Genomic DNA, 26,896 nt, shown 5'->3' on the forward strand with positions numbered 1-26,896 from the left:
CAGAGAGAGAGAGAGAGAGAGAGAGCTCGCCCCTACGAATCAGAGAGGCGACACACACACACAGAGCACTAGCTAGCTAGCTAAGTCAGTGCCGCCCTCCTTCCGCAAAAAAAACAAGCTAAGTCCGTGCCGCCCCTCCTTCCTCAAAAAAAATGGCCGCCGGATGGGGGCCGCCGCCCTCCCATTCTATTTTTGAAAGAAGAAAAAAGAGCTGCCCTGTACACAGCAAGAAAGCATCTTTATTTGATTTCCAAAGAAAACAAAAACGTGCGCTAAAGATGCTTTCCAAAAAAAACAAAAGCGTGCGCCCCTAGGTACTCGTTTAAAGTTTAAACCATCAAACAATCAGGGCACATTGAAGCGAAGCAAGGGCAAACATGGTGGATGCAGGGCACATCATCCCCTGCTTCCCCGACCAGGTGGCCCTGTGTTGCCTGGCAAGGCTACCTGCGGGGGGCAAGGAGCGAATCCAACTCTGATGTGTGTCCAAGGCCTGGAGAAAGGTCTTGGGGAGGCCCCACGGGCCTCGCCTCATCATCTGCGTGGGTTCAAGGCAGAGACTTGTGACATATGCAAGATGGTTTGTATTTGATCCGGTGCTGCGCCACCTTCAGCCCATACTTGCCCCATCGCCATCTCCTCCTATTAAGCCAGGACATACCTATGTGGACAATGCCGTTCATTAGAGGGTGTTTGCAGCAGGCAGCAGCAATATGCCGCAGTCGACGTGTGTGATAGCCTTGCTTGGCTCACATACCTTTTGCTTGGAAATGGAGGACGCAGATGAAGTGGAGGGCACCAGGTACTTGTGGAGGCAGTGCCCGCCCATGATAGAAGGGAACAGGTGGGATTTCTCAGCAGTGGAGGACGAAACAGGGCACTTCATCTATGTGGCGGGCGGAAGATCCGTGAGTCCTAAGGAAACAATTTGAACTTGTCATGGCACAGAAACGGAAATGAAGAGGACCTTACTTAGGAGTGCAGAGCGGTTCGATGTGAAGAGGTGGCGTTGGGAGAGGTTGCCAGACATGCATAGGGCCCAAGCCTCTGGCAGGCCACGTATGCTATCTGATGGCCGTTTCTGCATTAGTGCAGGAGTCCCCTTTAGGAAGCCTATGACCCCGGCACCCGACGATGGGCTGTCGTGCACTGTCCCCTTATCCTTGATATGGGATTGCATGACACCAGGCCTCGTGTCCCCCTCAAAGATTATTACTATTTCGTCCACTTCTCTGGAGCAGTTCATCAGCTCAAGCGTGTTTCTCTTTCAGATTGGAGCCATCCCGAGACTATCGGAAATGTGCCCATCCCTGCCGACTACAACGATCCAAAGAGAACACACCTTATTGGAATGGGATGTGAACTCTTTGTTTTTTTTCAGGAGTCCCTTCTTATTACCTCACCGTTTGTTCTTCCCCTGCGTTGGATACACCTTCCTATCCCTTTCGACGCGAACTCGATGCGCTTGTATGCTCACTGTGTCTTTGGGGGTCTTCTGCTTACCAAGACCACATCTGACGATGGATATAGTCTACGCATCAGCGTGGCTGACTTAAGAAGCCACTTTCTGTTTTAGTGGGGTTTTTTTGCAATGCTATGATGGAAAGCGATTGGATTAGTGTATGCATAAGTGTCTGAAGTGAAAGCGTCTGTGAGCCACAAAAGACTAATCTATGATGGACTTGAGAAGTCTTTATTAAATTAAGATCGAACTTTGCAATTTTAATGTTGTTCATAAGTGATTGTAAGACATTGTGTTGATGTCATCTTTTGTCTTCTTTTGCCCTGTTATGATGGACTTATGTAGAGGGAGTAGTATTGTTTCGTAGTCGTAGTTAGGTATGTATGCATGGTGAAGTTGATAATCTTGCACTTCCGATTTGGGCAAGCAGTGAAGTTAAGGTCGCATGCTATCGACTTGTCAAGTTTATGTCCTATTTGGTTATGTGTTGCTTCATTCTAGGTTTACTGTACTATTTGTCAGGATGCTTAATTGTCTTGAGTTTGCGCTGCTGTAAAAATTCTGAGTCCCACTTCCCCCTAATTTTTCGATTGCAGTTTTTTAAACGAAAGTGGTGCTCTCAGGTGCATCTCCCCCCCCCCCCCCCCCCCCCCAAACCTTGCACACGTACAGGTACTTGCAATTTTAATGTTGTTCATAATAAGTTATCCTCCATCGGTAATGCACTGCTCCTCTCTAGGTGTCTCAAATGTTATGTATGGATGTCCATATTTCACCTTATCTAAAAAGCCATCTTACTTTAGGTCCCAAATGTAGAAAGATGTAAACGTCGCTGCTTTCACAGGACTCGTGCCAGATCCTGATCTTTCTCGCTACCTGCTCTGCCTCTACTCTGCAGGTTAGTACATGACCTTCACATCAATCTGTTTATGTCCTCTTTTCTGTATTATTTTAAGCAGTTATTAAGTTAAGTGAATCTTCAACATATTGAGTACCATTACAGTGAATTTGTTGTTGAATGTTAGTTGGCACAGGTTTTAGCTGATGACTTCTGTGACTTATTGGATACGATGGCTGTCTCTATTTCGTTTTATTGCCTTACGTTTGCACATGGGTCTTCTGAATGTAAACTGCAATTTTAATCTTGCTGTTAGGGGAAGTATATACCGATCACTTGTGTGAATCACTGAATACCATGGCTGTGCTTAAAATCATCTTACTGCCAGCTGCAAGGAGACTCTGGCTCAGACATCTCGATCAATTATAGGTTCTTGTATACTCTCAGTTTGTTCTGCATGTTTAATGACAGCTTTGAAACTTTGCAAAATCTATATGGTAAGTCAGTTCACCCGCTCGACTCTTTCGATTATTGTTTGCTCTTTTGTTCTAGTTTTCTTTACTAAATGAATGTTCCCTAGTGTGTTTTAGCTTCTACTTTGGCCTCAAACTTCTTACTGCTGGTGGCATGCATAAATAACGTGGTGTGTGCAGCTAGTGTGACTGGTGATATCTGTTTATCCTCTGCTGCTATCTAATTACCTGGTTATAAATTTTGGTTGTATATGTGATGTTTTGTGTGGGCTTGCAAGTTAAACTGCTTATATACAGGCTCATTCAATTGGCAGCATGTATGTCCACTTGAGTGGCCTTTACTTTCATAGTTGTATTCATACTGCATCATGTGTCCAGTCTTGAGAATTCCTATGTTTGTCTATAGCTTACATCAGGTTTTGGGAGTTTGCTCTGTTTTATGTATGGGCCATTGTAGAAATCCAAGTTTCTGTTTGCTATTCAGTTTTAGTTGTATGTTGCTGTATAGGATTAAGTCTTTACAATTTTTTGTCCTCAGCGTGATTAATTTTAAAATTGGATTTTCACGTAGTTCTCTTTTAGAGTTTATTTTAAATAGGCCCCTGCCATTTATTTTGCTCAGTCATGTATAAGGCATTTTCTAGTAGATTTTGTCCATTTGAGATAAATTTAAACTTGCTCTTGCTTGATGTTTTTTTTTTTTCTTTTCCTGTTTGTATTTGTTTTCTATGGTTGTCTCTTGCTACTGTGTGAGTGTCTTGCTTGTTTGTTGTTTGAGTGGCCTCTTTGTGCGTTCTGTGCTAGTGGTTCTTAAGTCAAATATAAGGCCATATCATTCAATGTGTATAGGGGTTAAAGAGGGTCAAGAGACACTCACATAAAATCTCTTGTGCATTGTGTCTTGCTCGAGGATTGCGAGATGCATGGAAAGAGTCGCAAGAGAGGAGAAAAATGAGAGGGGCTAGAGGATGTGAAATTGGCCCGTTGAACTACAAAAGGGCAGTAAAGCCATACTTTCACCCAATAATGTTGTCTAAAACTTTACCTACACTTTAAAGACACAAAGCTAAAAAATTCCACAGGAAGCTAGGATGCTCTTGTACCTAAACTATGACACCCTGTAGGCTCCAAAGATTGGCGCCCCTTGCGGTATTTCTTTAATATTAACAGAAGGAGAATAAATGGCCAAGGTTACAAAGCTGTCCCAAACCTAGTGAGAGTACAACTCACATTCCTGGACCAATTTCGACAACATTTTTGCAGTACGAAGTACCCTGGTCAAAATTCCCATGCTAGAGGTGTCTTCCCACACCTAATTGTGCACTTTTAAGAACTTGGTGAAAAGTCAGTTTCTGTTTTTATGTGTCCAAAACGCTCCAAAATGCGTGTGCACTTTCCCTACAGGGAAGCTACTAGAGCATAATGGCACCAAAAATGATCGAAACCCTAAACATGCAAAATTACACTGCAGGCTGTAATTTCTTGTTTTTGGCTCTGTTTTGTGTTTTAATCACACTTGGAGGTAGCCCTTAAGGTCCTGCACACTATAGGCTACTTGCCCTTTGATTTACTCAAGATTTGATGCGAGAAATCTTGAAAAATCAGCTCTCTCTTCGCGTGTACCTGCTTTGGAATTGGAGCTAGCAATTCCGGTACTTGTTCAAGAGGCTCTTGCCTCAACAATTAAGCATTTCCCCACAACACTGTATGTCACCAGGTGGTGTATTTTTACAGTTGCTTTCTCCTGGATTTATTTATTTAAATAAATAAATACTTTCTTTTCTTTTTCTTTTTCTTGAGCTGTTGTTGCTTTGCCATCCCCCATTGATTCTTGGATTAGGCTTGGACAGTTGCATGGCCAGTTGAGGTAGACCATTGGGACACTGGACTAGTGAGCCTTGAAGTTGGCATTGGTCAGCAAAACTAGCACTGAAGCTTGACAAGCAGTCTTGTGAAAGGGTACTAAGGTACAAGACAAGTTGACTTGTCAAAGTGTACTAGACAAGTTTGGAAGAGACTTGTGAAAGTGTACAAGAATAGTGGGTCAGGACAGTGAGCTTGGCCACTGGGAATATACTTCGAGTGAGCTTGGCCGGAGAAGAAAGTGGCACATTGGCCACCAGTGAAAAAGTCACTGTGCATTGACTACATTACATTTCTGCATGTGGTCAGAGTGTTGAAAGCTAGTCAGAAGACCAGTGGGAATGCAGAGGAAGCAGCTCCTAAAATTTAGGGACTTGCTATTTTTGGACATCGAAATGTTTTCGCGTCATTGTGTTCAGAATGTCCTGAGGACCGATAAGTTACTCTGCTGTGAAGTCTTTTGACCAGCAGGTTGAGATATTTTTAGACCGGAACCAAAAAAGTGGAAATTGCACACATGTGTGCCACTTGGCACAATTTGTGCAAATTTCCAAGTCTGGAGGAGGGGGGAGCGTCGATATTCAGCTGGGAGCTTCATTTTGCAGCCCATGGTGGATTGTTGCAGGTACCAAAGCTATTGACATGCTCTCTTGCCTGCTCTCTATGTACTGGAGGTTGAGCTGGTCTCCCTCTAGGTCACCTACTCCTCTTTTGTCAGTGGTAATGCCCCACTAGTGGGCTAATCAATTGACCTAATGTATGGAAAGTGTGGGAATCATGCTGAATTTGCTGAGGCAAGAGCCTCTTATAATCAGGTATCGGAGTAGCTAATTGCTACTCCCTTACAGGTACTCACAGGTGCTGAAAAACAGCACTGTTTGGCTGCTGTTTTTCAGCTGATTCGGGCCTGTTTTGTGCCCAGAAGCTTACCAGACTTGAGGGGCATCAAGCCCAGATCACAGGGGACAGTCCAGAGACTGTAGAGGTGAACTTACAGGTGAAAACATGGCTGAAAACAGGGCTGTACAGCCAGCTGTGCAGAAATTACAGGTGGGTATTTTTGCTCTAAATTGATCTTACATGTGCCTGGTTGTGTGGGGAACCCCTCCAGGTTGGATACAGGGTCTTTAGGTGCTCCCAAAGTACGGGAACAGTCCGCTGCAGTAAATTACAGCTTGCTGTAATTTACTGTTTTGAGCTCTTTGGAGAGGTATAGGAACAGTGAACAGGACTCCTTAGCAGTATATTGTTTGGGGCAAGTTTTAGTGCAGTTATGTTGTTGAAATTTTGCTAGATTCCTTGTAAGGACAGCTAGGAGCTTAGGAATTCACCAATTGTACTCATCTTTTTAATATAAAAAGAAATACCGAAAGGGGCGCCAGACTTTGGGGCCTACTAGGTGTCGAGCGAGGAAGTGTCAAAGACGGGCAGTCTGTCATTGGCAGTGGGCTATTATACAGGAAAGTTTCTCTCTCTCTCCATCTTTGGATTTGTTCAGTAATGTGTGTATTTAAAGTCTAGGTAATATTGATAGACCACCGCTTTATGTGACCATAGACCGGTTTTATGGTTCCATCGACGGGATTTGAGTGCTTTTCTTAAAGACTCAGACATGGACAGTTTTGGGTGAAAGTATACACACACTTAGAGTATCTTACAGGTGAGAAAGATTACGATATCTTTCTCTGGTTACAGGATTTTCTATTAGGAGAGAGAGATTTGCAGCTATGGCAGACAAAGGAAAGGGTAAACTTCCTCCAGAAGAGAGTTCCTCTTCTACCAGCCGACACCGTAGGGATACAACAGGTGCTCAGGTGTCAGCATCTGCCAGAACAGAACATGTGCCACAAGCAAACTTGCCAGCTGAGCTGAGGAACAGGAGCAGGAAGACCTGTTTCAGGCACAACTTTTAAGCATGGTTGGCACATTTCAAGAGCTTGTGAAGAATCCCAGGATACAAAAATTTTTCAAGTCCAAAAAGGAGTCGTCACAAGCTGAATCGTCTCTGCATGCTGTTAGAAGAAAGCAAGAAGAGATTCTTGACAAGCCAGAGTGTGTTGAAAAGACACCTGCAGTGGCAGCTAGTCCAGTGCTAGAAGCTACATTGGCACAGGATCCTGCAGTGAATGGTCAGGGCAGTAATGTGCAGCAAGTTTTGTCGACCATTTCACCTTTTACTGCTGCCCAACCTGGATACTTTGGAGGTGGGTCTATTTTTCAAGCCATGGCAAGGCAACCCACCAGTTTCCCAGGTTTTATGCCAAGAGGGTCACCAGGGATGATGCCCACAGATGCAGTGAACCCTCGTTATGCAAGTCTAGGGACATTACCAGGCTTCCATACTACTTTCAGTCCAGTATTGACGCCTGCAATCCAGCGTCACCGCGAAACGTTTCACCCCTGAAACGTTTCATATGCGAAACGGGGTGTTTCACCCCGAAATGTTTCAGCCCCAAATCAGAACTTACTGAAATGTCTACCGAAACGTCATTAAATAAACCATTACAATTACAAAAGATACATATATATGCATGTACCAACATAGATACTTTCACAAGATACAACATATATGTGCAGAAAACGGTAGAACCATGCTTAAATTCATTATTCAACACACAATCAAGTAGTCAAGAATTACAATTTCTGAAGCATGATCATAACTTAAAGAAGTTCTTATTTCATAATTCATGTCTCCTGAGTATATCACAAGAGTCAAGAGACAAAAGTTAAAACCACAATGTCCTGGTCAAGAGTCCTCAAGAGTCAAAACTCTAAAACTCGAAAGCCAAAATCCATGCCTTGAAGGATGAAATTAAGATACAACGTATAATCTGAAAAATAAAAAATAGACATTCGTTTGCTTTGAACATCAATCTCCGGACTCCGGAGTTTACTCAGATTCCTCCGAATGAGAAGAGGCCTCACTCTCACACTCAGAAGGAGTGGGAGTAAGCCGCCTAGAGCTCAAAGGACCTGCACCTCGAGACCTGGAACGGCCTCCTCGTGCACGGCCTCTACAAGGATGAGAACTACTTGTGCCAGCATCTGTTGCTCCTTGAAGATTGCGTCTAGTAGTTGAGCGAGTTTGTCGAGAGTATCTCATCATTTCCTCTCGAATGAAATCATAAACATCATCCTCGATAGTGTGTGGTTGAAGACTTGAGACATCAGCAGGGTTAACTTTAATATGTCGATGATCAACTTGCTTTGGAAGCCTCTAGTAGTTGAGCGAGTTTGTCGGGAGTATCTCATCATTTCCTCTCGAATGAAATCATAAACATCATCCTCGATAGTGTGTGGTTGAAGACTTGAGACATCAGCAGGGTTAACTTTAATATGTCGATGATCAACTTGCTTTGGAAGCCACGTCACACCGCCCAAATCATCCAAGCCTCCGGTCTTTTCAAGTACTCGAAGGTTAGCATTTACATACGCCAACTTATCGAGTTGTGGGGTGTTGAGCCTACAAAGAAAGAAAGTGTACATCATCAATGATCATACATCATCAATAAGTACAAAATATGAGTCATGACACTGTACATGATGACACATGAAAAGTTGAGATTCAGAAGATGATTGTTTACCTATTTCGATCTTTTGTATGTATATCCCCCATATACTCCATAGTCGTTCTGCACCGGAGGAGCTTACTTCTTGCGAGAGAACTCGCAAAGCCAAAGATTGCAAGGTGGGATTAAAGCCCCCAAATTTCTCCCACCATGAAACAGGGAGTGCCTGGTTTTCAGCATCCTTTGCTATAGCACGACCAAAGTTACCCCTATTTCCTGATTGTACATTATAAGAAGATCATCAGTTACATAAATATGATCTTTTTTATTTTGATACACACTCTGGCATTATTACCAAATACTACCTCTATATTCCAGAAGATCTTCCTCTAATTGATTTTGTACCACGCCATTAGTCCTATAGATCCTTTCTACATACGAATTCCACCGAGATAAAAGCACACGATCAAATCTTTGTGGCTCACTCCTCCATGCCGGATGTAAGATATGCGCTACACAATGTATGGGACGCCTATACCACCTCCATCTTGTGTCAAATATTTCGAGAATCTCTTCTACCCTACATAGAGAAGATGACAAAAGAAAACATAGTTTTAAGATATACTTGAAAGTGATGAAGTGCATAAATGGATATGTGAGTTTGAATTTTGACCTTTCACGACTGAGTATTGTACAATCATGTATTGCACGCCTCAATCTATCCATAAACTCATAGAGAAGGCCCATGGTAGATCCTTCACTATCACATACGCGCAACACACATACGATTGGAAGAAGGGCTTCTTGAAGAGCATCAGCTTCTCTCCAAAACTCATTGTTATTAATGATGCCATCTACAATTGCCATAGCAGTAATTGAGGTAGACTCTGGCCAATCTATCCATGTCTCGTCGACTACCATGCGCCTGAGGCTATCCTTGCACTTCACCAATCTGGAATATGAACACATAATCTCTATTAGAAGTGAAAGATATTAGAGTTATGAATAGCAACTAGTTCAATTTAAGAACATGGTTACTCACCAACACAATACAATGAAGATGTAGGAAAATTGGGTTTTTGCTGGCTTCTTTAGGACCCACTTGCAATGGTGAGTGAATAAGTTTAGAGCAAATGTCTTACGACGGATAAAGTTGATAAGCAATAAAGCTTTAGTAATTATGCTAGCAACCCATGGAAGCTCTGCAATGTCCTCCATCATTAGGTCAATAGAGTGAGCTGCACAGGGAGTCCACACGATGTGTGCATATTTAGCTTCAATTAACTCTCCCATCAGCTTGCAATTGCTTGCATTGTTAGTGACCACTTGAACAACATTCTGTGGTCCAACCTCCTCAATTGCCTCACTTATGTGGCGGAAAATTAGCTCCCCTACAACCAATTAAGGTATACAATGTACATTAGGTTAAGTAGCGAGTAAGATATCATCTAGATTCTACAGACAACATAGAAAAGGCACGTTACTTTTAGGGTTCAACCATAAATAGTCATACCAGTAATTCGGACACCAGCCTTTGAAACATCGATGGCTCGTAAGAAGGTTGTTCCAGTGCAGCAAGCTACTAGGATATTTAGGAGATGACGCTTCCGCACATCCTTCCATCCATCGGAGATGATGGTACAACCATACAATGCCCATGACTCTCTATGCCCATTCAACATGTCATGTACCATGTCAACTTGACGTGTCAATCTTGTAGTACGAAGAGCCTCAGAGCCGGCAGGAGTAATTGACGCTCCAGCAGTTGCTGCAGCTGAGATAGCATTTACAAATCGCTTGTATGCCCCTGTGCGTGCAACATTGAATACTATGTTGCATTGATAGAAGAATCGCTCCTCAGCAATTTCTGCCTTCTTTTTCAAGCTAGGAGCCCATACCTCTTCCAATGTAGCTATACGTCCAGTGCCACGTGCCCTCTTTTTTCCTCGTGTAGCATGTTGTTCCATTGTTGTAGGAGCTTGAGTATCTTGTGTTGCACTGGTTGAAGGAGTACCGGTGACATCCATATTTGAAGCTTGCATTGTCTCCTAGAGTAACAGTGTCAACATTTGGTAGCAAGGCTCTTCGGTTGCTAGTAGTGGCTGTGGTAGGCACTGTATTCGGTGTAGGCAGAGGACGATGCGAGGATGCAAGCTTGGCTCTCTCTCCATCCACAATGGCTTGTAATTTTTCTTCAGAAATATGTGCTTCAATACTTCCTGAGATGCTAATATACCTTGCTCTTTCACCCCCATGTGCAATCCACAAGTCTTCAGTAACAGCTTTGTATGCCTCTTTTCCCTTACTGCCAACCCAAGCATAGTGTGCCTATAGGCGGGTCACACCTCCTGTCAAGACATCTCCACAAAGCTTACATACTACACGCCTTGAGCTTGACTTACGATATTTTGATATGAAGATTGTAGATTCCCATGGGTCTCGGTCAATAACTGGTTGTTTTCTTGAGTGTGATGCCATGATGATGGAACTAGTAAAAAGCTGCATTAGAAAAAACAGTAAAACTTAGTATATATGAATCGTGATTCATGATTCATGGACCAGGAATCATAACAGGAGACATTAGACTTGAGATAGAGAGACCGAGACATGTCACATGTCACATGTCACATGAGCGCATGAATATATTGTACATGTACGATGTGCCATGAACATCTGAGTCCTGACTGTTGACATAATAAGCACACATGTCACATCAATCATGATACATGTGACTGTTGACAATGCTTGACATCATACATGTGACGTGTGTATTGTATGTGACGTGTGTGTGAGAGGATACAAGAGAGAGAGAATCGAGATAGAGAGAGGGGAATTCTGATTGAAATTTGACAGTGGAGTCGTGGATCCATTGTATACATGGGTGTGTCTGTGTGTATGAGAAGAAAGAGAGGGAGACTTGCCCTTGGTGACTAACCACCCACGCTTCAGCCGATCAGAGAGGCAGGCAACAAGCTACGAATCAAGGCCCAAGTGGCAAGCACACGGCTGCACCAATCTGCTAACGCGCACCAACTTGCAGCCTGTTAAGTTGAAGTTTGAACTAGCGCGCACGTGTGACGTGTCTACGTGTCTGAGGCCTCAAGCTCGCAGCTGTAACGCGAATATTCAAGCTGGCTGCTGTAACGCGAATACCCAATAAGGCAGCAGCACGTTGGAACTTCGAGCTCGCATGCGATTAAACGATTCGTCAATCACGTAACTTCACGTTAGAATATGATGTCCTAATGTCTTTATTATATGGTTATAAAAAGGAGTCGGCTGCAGCAGAACCAATTTAAAAAAATCGATTTTTTCACTAAAGCCAAACGTTTCACCTGGGGGTGTTTCACCCCTGAAACGAAACGTTTCAGCATTTCACGTTTCACCCCCAATGAAACGTGTTTCACGGTGACGCTGCTGCAATCCTAACTACTAAGGCTGGTCACTCTCATCCTAGTGAGCCTGTGACAGCTAAGACTGGTGAGATCAGTGCAGAAAAGGCACCAAAGGATTTACCTTACTTGATGCCGCCAGTCTATGATCACTTGACACCTAAGAATCTGAGGCCTAAAGACTATAAGGAAGGTGGTCAAGCAGTGAAGTTTGATACATTCAGTGGTATGCAGGATAAGTTAAAGGCTTTGACCTTTATCCAGCAGTTTGATGCAACATACTCTGGAGGTAACTTCACAGAGTCTTCCAAGGTGCGGAAGGCAGCTACTTTTCTTAAAGGCAATGCGTTACAGTGGTGGACCTCACTGTTGATGCAAGGACTAGCACCTGCTACTTGGGTCCAATTTAAATAGCAGTTCTCTTTTGCTTGGCTCACAAACACTTTTGAAGTGGATGTCATGACAGCATGGCACAAGTTGATGCAGCTAATTGTGCTAACTTGGAAGAGTACAATAAGAAGTTCTGGGATGCGCTCTTGCCAGTAATTTCTTACAGAACTGTGCCACTGTTAGAGCAGATAGAGAAGTAATGCTGTCGTTTGCCTAAAGAGATCAGAGAGTTCTGCATTAAGACCAATGTTGCAAACATGACTCAGATGATTGAGAATGCAAACATGGCTAATGCATTGCTGCAAGGAGGTTCAGGAGGATTTAAAGGCACTGCAAAGAAGGAACCTCAGGGCAAACAGAAAACAGGGGCAAAGAAGGATTTTCCAGCAAAGAGCTTCTTTGGAAAGAAGCCTTTTGGCAAAAAGAATTTTCAGCTAGGACAGTCTCAGAAGCCATTTGGTCAAGGCAAAGGACAGAAGAGAGTTCTATGGCAAGACTTATGAAGAGAAAAGAGCATTGATGCAAGCTGGAAAATGCTTTATATGCGAGGAAAAAGGGCATATTGCTGCTAAATGTCCACAGAGGCAATCTAAAGATGCGGAGAATAAGGATCAGCCTCCTAAGAAGAAGACAATGCCGAGTGCAGGATTGGTTCCTCACATGGTTGGTGATCAGCCATGTACTGATGCATTTGAATTGTGCAAGATCAGAGATTCTACAGTGCTCATTTTCTTTGATCCTGGAGCTCGTGCAAATTTTATCACTCCGGCATTGACAGCCAAGTGGGGATTCGTCCTGAAGAAATGGGACTTGAAGGACAGGCTGACTTAGCATGCCCTGGGCATTCCGTACCTGTCACTCCCATTCTTGGCAAACTCCGCATGCACATACAGACTTATGTGGACACAGAGGAGTTTTACATTATGCCCTTGGAAGGATGTGATGTCCTGTTAGGCATGCCATGGTGTCATAGAAAGCATGCTGTACTGGATGCCTTCAACAGGAAAATCACACTTGTACATAGGGATAGAACTCTCACCCTTGATGTAAAGCTGAAAGGAGAGTCTATTCCAGTTATATCTGCTTCTGCTATCACTTCTGTAATGAAAAGACATCTTTCTGCGTACTTGGTTTTTGCAAAGCCTGTTAATGAAGTTGAAACTAACTTGTCTGCACTAGATGAAAATAGAAGAAGTTTCTGGATCAATTCAATGAATGTTTTTCAGATTCTTTACCAGGAGAGTTACCTCCTGAGAGGCTGGAAGATCATACTATAGATCTTATTCCCAATAGGCCACCGTACAGGGTTAGTGCAGCCCAGCAGAAAGAGATAATGACACAGGTCAATGAGCTTTTAGAGAAGGGTTTGATACAGCCTAGTAGCTCACCTTTCTGTTCACCTGTGTTATTAGTACAGAAGGAGGACGGTTCATGGCGAATGTGTATTGATTATAGAGCCTTGAACAAGAATACGATCAAGAATAGGTTTCCTATTTTGTGCATAGATGACATTCTTGATCGGTTGCAAGGAGCAGGACTCTTTAGGAGGATAGATTTGAAAAGTGGATACCATCAGATTAGACCTAGGCCTGAGGACATTCACAAGACTGTTTTCAGGATTACATTTGGTCTATACGAGTTTCTAGTGATGCCATTCAGATTGACCAATGCTCCCGCCACTTTCAATAGAATGATGGACAGAACTTTTCGTCCATACAGAACCTTTGTTGGCACATTCTTTGACGACATGATAGTCTTCTCAAAGAATGAAGAGGAGCATAGAGACCATCTTACTACAGTCTTTGGAGAGCTTAAGAGAAATAGGCTGCTCATTAATGGTAAGAAAAGTGAATTCTTCTTGGAAGAGATTCACTTCCTTGGGCACATTGTTTCCAAAGATGGTGTCAGGATGGATCCTGCTAAGATAGAGGCAATCATTTCATGGCCAGATTTGAAAACTGTACATGATGTCCGCACTTTTCTGGGCCTATGCTCTTACTACAAAAGATTTGTAAGGCATTTTGCAGAGATTGCTTCTCCACTTCATGCGCTAGAAAAGAAGGACATCAAATGGAAATGGACAGATAATGAAAGAGCAGCATTTAGATGCTTAAAAGAGAAAATGACTACAGATCCAGAGCTTTTTTTGCCTGATTTGTCTAAGTCATTTGTAGTGCAGTGTGATGCATGTGGCAACAGTATTGGTACTGTGCTAATGCAGAATGGCCGAGTAGTGGCATACGAGAGTAGAGTACTCTCTGACGCACAGAAGAACTACCAGATCTATGAGAAAGAATTGCTGGCTGTTATCCATGCACTTTCCAGCTGGAAGCACTATTTACTCGGTGCTGATTTTGTAGTGCAAACGGATCACCAGACTCTCACATACTTTCTCACACAGACAAAGTTGTCAGAGAAACACATGCGCTGGGCAAATTTTCTGTCAATGTTTCATTTTCAGATAGTGCATGTGGAAGGCAAGAAGAATGTGGTTGCAGATGCTTTGTCTCGCAAACCACAAGTGTCAGCTGTTTCAATTTCATATCACCATGAATTGGAAGATATGAAAGAGCAGTATGCTACTGACGAAGATTTCTCAGGGATTTATGAGTAGCTGATCAGTCATCATCACCATGATCATTATGTCCTAAAAGATAGCTTTATCATGATGCATGGTAAGCTATGTGTTACAAAACAGCTAAGGCCAAAGGTTCTAGTAGAAAGTCATGCGCCACCGTATGCTGGGCATCGTGGAATAGATGCTACTGTGAAAGCAGTAGAGACTTTCTTTTATTGGCCAGCTTTGAGACGTGATGTTGATGCTTATGTCAGATCTTGCCTAGTATGCCAGAAGGTCAAGTATGACAGACAAAAGGCGCCAGGTTTATTGCAACCGTTGCCGATTCCGGATAGGCCATGGGAAAGTATTGCCATGGACTTCATCTTTGATCTTCCAAGAACATCTTTTGGGAATGATGGAATCTGGACAATCATTTGCAGATTCAGCAAGCAGGCACATTTCATTCCCGTCAGAAAGAAGATTAAGCCAAAGCACATGGTAAAGATTTATATGCAGAATATCTTTAAGTACCATGGGATGCCACAGTCTATTGTCAGTGACAGAGACCCAAGGATGACTAGCCTGTTTTGGAAGGCAGTGTTTGAGAATATGAGTACTACTTTCAAGTTCTCATCTTCTTTTCATCTACAGACAGATGGACAGTCTGAGGAAGCTAACTCTATTGTCTTGGATCTGCTTAAATGCTATGTCTCAGAACACAAGGCATCATGGGAGTAGTATTTGCCATCGGTTGAGTATGCTTACAACAATACAATACATTCTTCTACTGGCAAAGCACCTTTTGAGATAGTGGAAGGTGGAAAGAAAGTGCCTCCCACATTGCATACAAAGGACAAGATTTTTGAAGTTGATCGTTATGTGGAAGGATGGGAAGAAGCTTATAAGAAAGTGAAATATGCCTTAGAGAAATCACAGGCTAAACAGAAAAGAGCCGTTGACTTGCATCGTCGAGAGCACTTATTTGAAAAGAATGATTGGGTCTTGGTTCGTTTTGAAAAGGCACGTCTAAGAAAGAGAAAGGGTAAGGAACGGCTGTTTCCTAAGCTGAGTATGCGTTACTATGGCCCTTTTCAAGTGTCAGGCAAGATCAGTGATGTGGCATACAGGCTGAAATTGCCTCAAGATTGGAAGATCCATAATGCATTCCATGTGAGCCTGTTGAGGCCTTTCATTGGAGATGTGCCAGAGGACTTGGTCCAAGAAGAACAGTCTGAGGTTGAGGAGTTAGATGAAATTCTGATTCCTGAACAGATTCTGGCACATAAGGACAGGAAAGTCAAAGGTAAAGTTGCACGAAGATTTTTGGTGAAGTTCAAGAACTATTCACCAATGGATGCCAAATGGATGGATGAGGATGAATTGGCTGATTCACCTCAGATTTTGCAGCTTTACAAAGAAGCTTTCCTTCTGGAATCTACAGTGACATGAAGGCTTTTTGAAGCCATGTACATTATTGTACTTTACTCTTGTATAGTACACTCGCTGTTTATGCTTAATGTACAGAAAATTGACATAAGATGTCATTGAATGAAATTCAGTGCTTTGAAGTTGTACTTGTGACACTCCAATTGAATGAATTATATATATATACTGTGACCTAATAGTACGGAGACATGTGCTATCGCCTTGGTTGCGTCTAGAAGTATATATGAAAAGGCTCCAAGAAAACATATTTGTATATTTATGTGAGGCTTGAACTTGGCATGACACAAATGGTAGTGGGTTTCCTATCATCGCCCGGTGTTATGTGTTAGCAAGTTAAATCATGCGATGACACTTTTCAATAACTTGGGGAAATCTTGTTGTCGTTCTGTGTCATCAGAGGCATGAGTGGCATGCAATCGAGGTCGCTTGCAATTTTTCAAGAGGGGGTGTGTCACCAGGTGGTGTATTTTTACAGTTGCTTTCTCCTGTATTTATTTATTTAAATAAATAAATACTTTCTTTCTTTTTCTTTTTCTTGAGCTGCTGTTGCTTTGCCATCCCCCATTGATTCTTGGATCAGGCTTGGACAATTGCATGGCCAGTTGAGGTAGACCATCGGGACACTGGACTAGTGGTTTGCCTGAGCCTTGAAGCTTGCATTGGTCAGCAAAACTAGCACTGAAGCTTGACAAGCAGTCTTGTGAAAGGGTACTAAGGTACAAGACAAGCTGACCTGTCAAAGTGTACTAGACAAGTGTGGAAGAGACTTGTGAAAGTGTACAAGAACAGTGGGTCAGGACAATGAGCTTGGCCACTGGGAATATGCTGGGCAGTGAGCCTGGCCGGACAAGAAAGTGGCACATTGGCCACTAGTGAAAAAGTCACTGTGCGTTGACTACATTACATTTCTGCATGTGGTCAGAGTGTTGAAAGCTGGTCAGAAGACTAGTGGGAATGCAAAGGAAGCAGCTCCTAAAATTTAGGGACTTGCTATTTTTGGACATCGAAATGTTTTCGCGTCATTGTGTTCAGAATGTCCTGAGGACCAATAAGTTACTCTGCTGTGAGGTCATTTGACCAGCAGGTTGAGATATTTTTAGACCGGAATCGAAAAACTGGAAATTGCACACATGTGTTCCACTTGGCACAATTTCTGCAAATTTCCAAGTCTGGAGGGGAGCGTCGATATTCAGCTGGGAGCTTCATTTTGCAGCCCATGGTGGATTGTTGCAGGTACCAAAGCTATTGACATGCTCTCTTGCCTGCTCTCTATGTACTGGAGGTTGAGCTGGTCTCCCTCTAGGTCACCTACTCCTCTTTTGTTAGTGGTAATGCCCCACTAGTGGGCTAATCAATTGACCTAATGTTTGGAAAGTGTGGGAATCATGCTGAATTTGCTGAGGCAAGAGCCTCTTATGATCAGGTACCGGAGTAGCTAACTGCTACTTCCTAACAGGTACTCACAGGTGCTGAAAAACAGCACTGTTTGGCTGCTGTTTTTCAGCTGATTCGGGCCTGTTTTGTGCCCAGAAGCTTACCAGACTTGAGGGGCATCAAGCCCAGATCACAGGGGACAGTCCAGAGACTGTAGAGGTGAACTTACAGGTGAAAACAGGGCCGTACAGCCAGCTGTGCAGAAATTACAGGTGGGTATTTTTGCTCTAAATTGATCCTACAGGTGCTTGGTTGTGTGGGGAACCCCTCCAGGTTGGATACAAGGTCTTTAGGTGCTCCCAAATTACGGAAACAGTCCGCTGCAGTAAATTACAGCCTGCTGTAATTTACTGTTTTGAGCTCTTTGGAGAGGTACAGGAACATTGAACAAGACTCCTTAGTAGTATATTGTTTGGGGCAAGTTTTAGTGTAGTTATGTTGCCGAAATTTTGCCAGATTCCTTGTAAGGACAGCTAGGAGCTTAGGAATTCACCAATTGTACTCTCTCATCTTTTTAATATAAAAAGAAATACCAAAAGTGGCGCCAGACTTTGGGGCCTACCAGGTGTCGAGCAAGGAAGTGTCAAAGACAGGTAGTCTGTCATTGGCAGTGGGCTATTATACAGGAAAGTTTCTCTCTCTCTCCATCTTTGGATTTGTTCAGTAATGTGTGTATTTAAAGTCCAGGTAATATTGATAGACCACCACTTTATGTGACCATAGACCGATTTACTGTACATTTCAAGAGAGTAGCCCATGACATGAGCATCACAGTGTAATCAGAATAGGGAGGGGTGACCAGTGAGTGCGGAGCATCACTGCACATGAGACAGGGGAGAACGTAAGCTTTCCATTAAAGCTTCAAACCTGAAAATCCACCATTAAATGAAGAAGGAGTTGCTCTTGAGAGCATAAGCAACCCCCAGCTTGAAATCGAAATCTCTTTCTGGGTAAGTGTGTGCTTGCGGTGCCACTTGGCAGCTTTTAAAGCATTTCTTGCAATAGACATTCTAGTCAAAATCTTCTAATCTACAAAGAAATTGGTATCAATCCTTTGGTGAAAATTGATCCGCTCGTCATTTCGGACAAAATGACGTGAACACATTTCATGGCCAAAAATAACAACTCCCTAAATTTTAGAAGATGCTTCCATTGCATTCCCATTGATGATCTGATCATCTTTGTAGACTGTGTAATGAAGCCCATGGAAGCAGAATCTATCATCATAGATGCCTCCTCATCAACCATCATATCAAAGAGAGATCTCCCACCAAAATGGCCAAGAAGAGTATAGCATGGAGTAGGAGCAGAGACTGGCTGTGCAACCGACTGAGAAGCTGTAGTCACCGGCTGAGCAAGGACAAAAGCTGTAGCCACTACTGGAGCAACAGGCGCTACTGGCATGGGAGTAGCTGGTCGTGGACCATGTGCTCGAGAAGTAGAAGTAGGGGCAACTTCTTTGAAAACAAAAGATTTCACCAAAGCCTCAACTGCCTAATCATTAAAACTGTTGCTCTCTGACGAAGACGCTCTTTCGCAGCATACATCTCTGGAGTGATGTGAGCATCTCCATCGCCCAAATACAGATTGTAACCGGCCCGTAGGGCGGTAGGCGTTGGCTTTCACCCGAAATTCTTTACTTTAAACACACACACAGAGCACTTTGCAAAGAGAACCTGCGGCGGGAGTTAACACTTGAATACACACATGGCTCGGAAGCTAGAATGCTCCGAGCAGACGCCGACAACCTGTAGGCCCCAAAATTGGCGCCCCTTTCGGTATTTCTTTATTCTTTAGGAGGGTAAATTACAAGGTAAGGTCCTGGGAATCCTTCACGTGTATCCACCTAGATACCATTTGATTTGGCCAAATTTCGGCAGCATAACAGCCCCAAAACTTGCGCGAAACCAATTCCCCTGCTGGAACTCGCTTGCACTGTCGTATACCCTCTGATTCCTGTCCAAAAACAGTAAATTCAGCACGCTGTATTTACTGGTTTTTGCCCTGTTTTCAGCCCCAAACAGTCCCCTAACTGTCCTTTGCCAGTGGGGCACGATTCCCAATGATCCTGGCGTCCGTATGGCTGAAAAACAGTCAAATTACAACGCATACACAGCGCTGATTTTGCACCTGTACGGTGAGGTTATGACCCTCACCAGTGCCTGCTTTGGAGCAGCAGTTAGCTACCCCTGTTCCTGCTCAAGGAGGCTCTTGCCTCAGCACAAAAGCATGAACCCACACAACTGTACATCAGTCAAATGAGTAGCCCTCTTGTGGGGCATCACATAACTGCACGTAGGGGAGAAAGAGAGCAGTATGTAGCGTGCGGGGCATCACTCCCGTCACCATACTGTGCATAGAGGGCAAGGTAAGCATTCCATAGCTTCTGTACCTGTTGCAATCCGCGTGTGGCTGAAAATGGCGCCCCCTTTGTTGATATGCAGCTCGTTTTTGCCTCCCAGAGTGGCAGAATCGCTCACAAGCTGACACGTCGCCCAGTTTCCGAGTTTGGGCTTTCCCTGCTAAAAATATCTCAACTGGTGCGTCAGTTGACTTCGCGGCAGAGTTGTAAAGTGTTCCCCTAGTCATACCGAAGGTAATGACGCGAACACATTTCGTGGCCCAAAATAGCAGTTCTCTAAATTTTAGGAGATGCTTCCGTTGGGCTCCCACTGGTCCTCTGACCATCTATCCTCATTGGGACCGCATCCAAAAATGCAATGTGGCCCAACTGTCGGATACTTTTTGTTGGTAGTCCCACCTTGACTTTATGCCTTAATTGAGTTCACTTCCTAGTATCCACCAACTTGCTAAGTGCGACGGGGGGACCTATATGATCTTGCTCTGAGCCTAGACATCCTCTTACCATACCAATTCCAGTGCCGACCACTTCCCGTCTGCGGGTGAATCTACCGTTCACATTGGCCATACAATGTCCGACCGTTTGCTACTTCAAAAAGAGGGTCTCAAAATAAATAAAATAAACCCCATTGGAAAGAAACCAACAACCAAGGTTAGCAGTTGCCACATCTCTGTGACATGGTTAATAACTGCCACGTCCTCGTGACATACCCCCCTCTTGAAATCGCAAACGTCCTCGATTGCATACCATAAATACACGCCATTGATGATCTTGTGCTATTAACACTCTTTTATCATCGCATGTATCCGCAAGAAAGGTCGTGACATACATAGATACAAATGACTTAATGAGGCCTTCATACTTTTGCCATTTCCATCTATGGCACTGAATTCATATGTACATTTGATGTACTAGCTCTATCATTACCCCTCCTTTGCACACGTTGGGTTGGGGCATAAGTAGGCTGTAACCCAAAGGCTTCAAGGTAAAGCTGCAATACATTTGGTGACTCTGACAGTTCATGCTCTTCCATCCACTTTGCATCCATAGGCGGATAGTTCTTGAACTTCACCAAATAGCGTCTTGCAACTTGTCCTTTAACTTTTCTGTCCTTATGTGCCAAAACTTGCTCAGGTACCAGGATCTCATCAAGTTCCTCAACTTCTGGCTGATCCTCAACTGGCATATCTTCTGGCACATCACCCACGAAGGGTCTTAGAAGACTCACGTGAAACGCATTATGAATCTTCCATGCATCAGGCAATTTCAGCCTGTAAGCCACATCGCTGATCTTGTCAAGCACTTGAAAAGGCCCATAGTATCGCATGCTGAGCTTAGGAAACAGCCGTTCCTTGCCCTTCATCTTCTTTAACCTGGCCTTTTCGAACCTTAAGAGAACCCAATCACCAGGTGATAGTAGCAATTCACGACGGTGACGATCAGCAGCCTTTTTCTGTCTTGCCTGAGTCTTCTCCAAGGCAACTTTAATCTTCTTATACATCTCATCCATGTTCTCAACATATCGATCTGCCTCAAAGATCTTGTCCTTTGTGTGCAAAATGGGAGGAACCTTTTTGCCGCCTTCAACAATTTCAAAAGGTGCTTTGCCAGTAGACGAATGCACCGTATTATTGTACGCATACTCAAGCATAGGCAAATACTGTTCCCACTTGCCCTTATTATCTGACACATAGCATTTCAACAGATCTAAGACAGTAGAATTGGCCTCTTCTGACTGTCCATCAGTTTGTGGATGAAACGAAGACGAGAACTTGAGCGTAGTACCCATGTTCTCAAACAATCCTCTCCAGAATAAACTGGTCATGCGAGGATCACGATCACTGATAATCGATTGTGGCATACCATGGTACTTAAACACATTGTACATGAACAAGCGTGCCATCTGATCAGATTTTATCTTCTTCCTGACAGGGATAAAATGGGCCTGCTTGCTGAACCTGCAGATAATGGTCCATATACCATCATTCCCTGTTGGCGTCCTTAGAAGATCAAAGATAAAGTCCATAGCAATGCTTTCCCATGGCTTATCCGGAATCGGCAGTGGTTGTAACAACCCTGGTGCCTTTTGTCTGTCAAACTTGACCTTTTGGCAAACTATGCATGCTCGCACAAAGGCATCCACATCTCTCCTCAAGGTAGGCAAATAGAAGAACGTCTCTACCGCTTTAACTGTTGCATCAATGCCACGATGCCCTGCATACGGTGGGACATGACTCTCTTCCATGACCTTATGTCGCAGTGGCCTAGTGACACAAAGTCTGCCATGCATCATCATAAAACCGTCTCTGAGGAGGTAGTGCTCGTGATGTTGCCCCTCTTGTAACTGTTCAAAGATCCTTGCAAAATCTTCATCAGCAGTATATTGTTCCTTCATGTCATCTAACTCATGATGATAAGGAATTGACACAGCTGAAATTTGTGGCTTTCTTGATAACGCATCAGCCACAACATTCTTCTTGCCTTCCACATGCATAATCTGGAAGTGGAACATGGAAAGAATGTTTGCCCATCGCATATGCTTTTCGGATAACTTTGACTGTGTCAAGAAGTATCGCAAGGTCTGATGATCTGTTTGGACAACAAAATCAGCACCTAAGAGGTAGTGCTTCCAGCTAGAAAGCGCATGAATAACGGCCAAGAGTTCTTTCTCATAGACTTGCATAGTCCTCTCTGGCCCTTGCAAAATTCGGCTTTCATATGCTACTACCTGTCCATCTTGCATTAGCACTGCTCCGATGCTACTGCCACACGTGTCACACTGGACCACAAATGACTTCCTGAGATCTGGCAAAACAATAACTGGATCTGAAGTCAACTTTTCCTTTAAGAGACTAAAAGCTGAAATCTCTTTTTGGGTCCATCTGAAAGTGACCTCTTTCTTTTGCAATGCGTGAAGAGGCGATGCTATCTCTGCAAAATTTCTGATAAACCTTCTATAGTAGGAACACAATCCCAAGAAGCTTCTGACATCGTGCACAGTCTTCAAGTTCGACCTTTGCGGGATCCATTCTAACACCATCCTTTGAGACTATGTGGCCCAGAAAGTGGATCTCTTCAAGGAAGAATTCACTTTTCTTAGGATTGACAAGTAACCTGTGACTGCGCAGCTCTTCGATCACAATGGTCAAGTGACGCCTATGCTCCTCTTCATTCTTCGAATACACAATCATGTCATCGAAGAATGTTCCAACAAACTGTTGATGCGAGCGGAAAATCCGGTCCATCATTCTGTTGAACGTGGCAGGAGCATTTGTTAGCCCAAACGGCATCACTAGAAACTCATAAAGACCAAATGTCGTTCTAAACGCAGTCTTGTGCACATCCTCTGGGCTTATACGAATCTGATGGTACCCACTCTTCAGGTCTATCCTGCTGAAAATTGCAGCACCCTCTAAACGATCGAGAATATCATCAATGCGAGGAATAGGAAACCTATTCTTGATGGTATTCTTATTCAACGCACGGTAATCAATACACATGCGCCATGAGCCATCCTTCTTCTGCACTAGGAGCACTGGGGAGCAAAAGGGTGAAGAACTAGGCTGAATCAGCCCCTTCTCTAATAACTCCTCAACCTGGCCCATAATCTCTTTCTACTGCGCCGCACTAACCCTGTAGGGAGGTCTATTTGGTGGGCTATACCCTGGCACCAAATCTATCCGATGGTCCTCAGGTCTCTCTGGCGGTAATTGCGACGGTAATGAATCAGAAAAATAGTCACTAAACTTTTGCAAAAATGCTGACCTTTCTTTATCTAACACAGATAAATTTGACTGATCCCTATCTGAGACATCACGTGCAAAAATCAAGTACACAGAAAGATGATTCTTTATTACAGAAGTGATAGCAGAAGCAGATACAATAGGGACTGACTCTCCTTTAAGCTTTACATCCAAGATGTGAGTTTTGCCCCTATGCTGTACAGTGATCTTTTTGTTGTAGGCATCCAAGACTCCATGCACTCGGAACATCCACGGGATCCCCAACAAGGCGTCACAACCTTCCAGCGGCATGATGTAAAACTCTTCAGTGTCCACATACGACTGAATATGCAGACGCAGTTTTCCAATGATGGGAGTAACACACTCTGAGTGGCCAGGACATGCCAACCCTGCCTCTGCGGTGTACCCCATCTCTTCAGCTTTGATGCCGAGCTTCATAGCTAACTCTGGTGAGATAAAGTTGGCTTTGGCACCTGGATCAAAGAAGATGAGTGCCGTCTGATCCCTAACTTTACCCCATGCCCTGCATAACTCACTGGCATCTGTGCTGGGCCTGTCACCCACCATGTCTGGCACTAAACCTGCCGTGGGTTTAGGATTCTTGCCTTTCTGGTCTTCTTTATCCTCTGAGTCAGCTGGCCTTTTCCTTTGTGGACAATGGATAGAAATATGACCAGGCTGCTCGCATATAAAGCATTTGTTTTCAGCCATTAGGACCTTCTTTTCCTCGAGCGACTTGCGCACAAAAGGCTTCCTTTTCTGTTTCTTTGCCTGCGCTCCAGAAGTCCCAGCTGAATCCTTATCTTTGGTGGCCTGTTCTGACCCCTGTGACGCATCAGGAGCCGTCTTCACAAAGGGCTTCTTCGCTGAATTTTTCTTTTGTTGCCCTCCTTTATCACTGCTCGGAAATCCACTGTCCTCTCCTTTCAACAGGGCAAGACCAGTGTTCGCAACTTCCATAAGCTGAGTAAGGGTAGCCACTCTATTCTTTGTACAATAATCGCGAAGCCCTTTAGGCAACCCACAACAATACTTCTCTATCTGCTCTGTCAGTGGCACAAATCTGTAGGAGGTCACTGAGAGTAATGCTTTACAAAACCTCCTATTGTACTCCAGCAAGCTCTTGCACGAAGCTGCCGTAAGCTGGTGCCAATCTGTCAAGACATCGGCTTCAAATTCATTTGATAGCCAAGCAGATGCAAACATTTGCTTGAAGTAAACCCAAGTGGCGGGTGCCTGTCCTTGCATTAACAATGTCGTCCACCAGGTAAGCGCATTGTCCTTGAAGAAAGTGGCAGCTTTCTTGACCTTCGAGGCCTTTGTAAAATTCCCTCCCGCATAAGCTGTATCAAACTGCTGGAGGAAAGTGAGTGCCTTTGTCTTGTCCTCGAAACCACTGAAGGTACTGAACTTTACTGCTGCACCACCCTCTTTGTAAGCCTTCGGCTTCTCTAGTGCCCCCAAATTGTCATACGGAATGGTCTGCAACATGGGCACTGTACTAGGCATGATCGGCACGTGTTGGCCATTCACATTTTGCGTCAGAGGTGCGATATCTGGCTGCTGTCTAGAAAAACCAGCCATGCCAAAATGACCCTGTGGCACCCCAAACTGGCCCTGGTTGCCGTGGAAACCTTGCTGCATGCCGATAGTACCATACATGGGGTTTGGCATGATGCCTTGCATACCCCCGAACACTGTTCCTGGTATGTACGACTGACTTCCAGACGCATAACCAGCCATACTTTGGAACACTGATCCACCCGCGAAATACCCAGGATGTACCGTGGGTGGTGGAAAAACTGAGTGCATAGCCTGGTATCCAGCTCCCTGTCCATTCAAGACAGCATGCTGGCTCTGAAAGGTGGCGGGCTGAACTGGCATAACCTGTGGAATAGGCGTTCTAGCCACCTGTTCAAGCACGGGAGGAACCTGCTTTGGAGCCCCCGACTCCGCAACATGCGAGTGTTCCCTTTCCTCTTGCGCCTCATGAAGTACCTGGGCTTGAGCTTCAACAAGCTCCTTACGCGGCGTAGGTTGCCTATTTTGATGTTGCACTGGTGGCGCTTGCAAGAATTCCATAAACCTCGGATTTTGCACCAGCTGCGAAAAGACATTCACCGCGGCAACTAACTGAGTCTTAAACGCATCATCCTCGAGTTGCCCTGTCATAAAGCCCTGTACTACTGGAGGGACATTCACGTTGACAGGAGGTACAGACTGACGTGGCCGTGAGCTCTCGCCAATCTCAAAAACCATAGGAATCTCCTGCCTGTCCTTTGGAGAGGAACCCTCTTCCATAATTCCCTTCCCCTTGTCGGTCATAGTGTAATCCCCGCGTTCTTGCAATGTGTGTCTTTACCCTGAACAATCCAGGCTCACTCTTTGAGGAAAAAGTGATTGATATCCCGGCAATGGAACCATGTAACCGGCCCGTAGGGCGGTAGGCGTTGGCTTTCACCCGAAATTCTTTACTTTAAACACACACACAGAGCACTTTGCAAAGAGAACCTGCGACGGGAGTTAACACTTGAATACACACACGGCTCGGAAGCTAGAATGCTCCGAGCAGACGCCGACAACCTGTAGGCCCCAAAATTGGCGCCCCTTTCGGTATTTCTTTATTCTTTAGGAGGGTAAATTACAAGGTAAGGTCCTGGGAATCCTTCACGTGTATCCACCTAGATACCATTTGATTTGGCCAAATTTTGGCAGCATAACAGCCCCAAAACTTGCGCGAAACCAATTCCCCTGCTGGAACTCGCTTGCACTGTCGTATACCCTCTGATTCCTGTCCAAAAACAGTAAATTCAGCACGCTGTATTTACTGGTTTTTGCCCTGTTTTCAGCCCCAAACAGTCCCCTAACTGTCCTTTGCCAGTGGGGCACGATTCCCAATGATCCTGGCGTCCGTATGGCTGAAAAACAGTCAAATTACAACGCATACACAGCGCTGATTTTGCACCTGTACGGTGAGGTTATGACCCTCACCAGTGCCTGCTTTGGAGCAGCAGTTAGCTACCCCTGTTCCTGCTCAAGGAGGCTCTTGCCTCAGCACAAAAGCATGAACCCACACAACTGTACATCAGTCAAATGAGTAGCCCTCTTGTGGGGCATCACATAACTGCACGTAGGGGAGAAAGAGAGCAGTATGTAGCGTGCGGGGCATCACTCCCGTCACCATACTGTGCATAGAGGGCAAGGTAAGCATTCCATAGCTTCTGTACCTGTTGCAATCCGCCTGTGGCTGAAAATGGCGCCCCCTTTGTTGATATGCAGCTCGTTTTTGCCTCCCAGAGTGGCAGAATCGCTCACAAGCTGACACGTCGCCCAGTTTCCGAGTTTGGGCTTTCCCTGCTAAAAATATCTCAACTGGTGCGTCAGTTGACTTCGCGGCAGAGTTGTAAAGTGTTCCCCTAGTCAT

General features: G+C 44.3%; 1 long non-coding RNA gene and 1 pseudogene across 1 annotated transcript in view; both read left to right on the forward strand.

The window, feature by feature from the left end:
- The first annotated feature begins 1,246 nt into the window (after positions 1 to 1,246).
- LOC147421473 (uncharacterized) overlaps positions 1,247 to 26,896 on the forward strand; it is a 48,365-nt gene continuing 22,715 nt past the window's right edge. Inside the window, exon 1 of the long non-coding RNA XR_015186762.1 lies at positions 1,247 to 2,360. This is a non-coding gene — a long non-coding RNA (uncharacterized LOC147421473). The remainder of the gene's footprint in view (positions 2,361 to 26,896) is intronic.
- Positions 2,407 to 15,936, forward strand: LOC147421474 (uncharacterized; annotated as a pseudogene).

This window comes from Adiantum capillus-veneris, chromosome 27 (assembly GCF_014529385.1).
Source record: "Adiantum capillus-veneris isolate H3 chromosome 27, ASM1452938v2, whole genome shotgun sequence".
Taxonomy (NCBI): Eukaryota; Viridiplantae; Streptophyta; class Polypodiopsida; order Polypodiales; family Pteridaceae; genus Adiantum; species Adiantum capillus-veneris.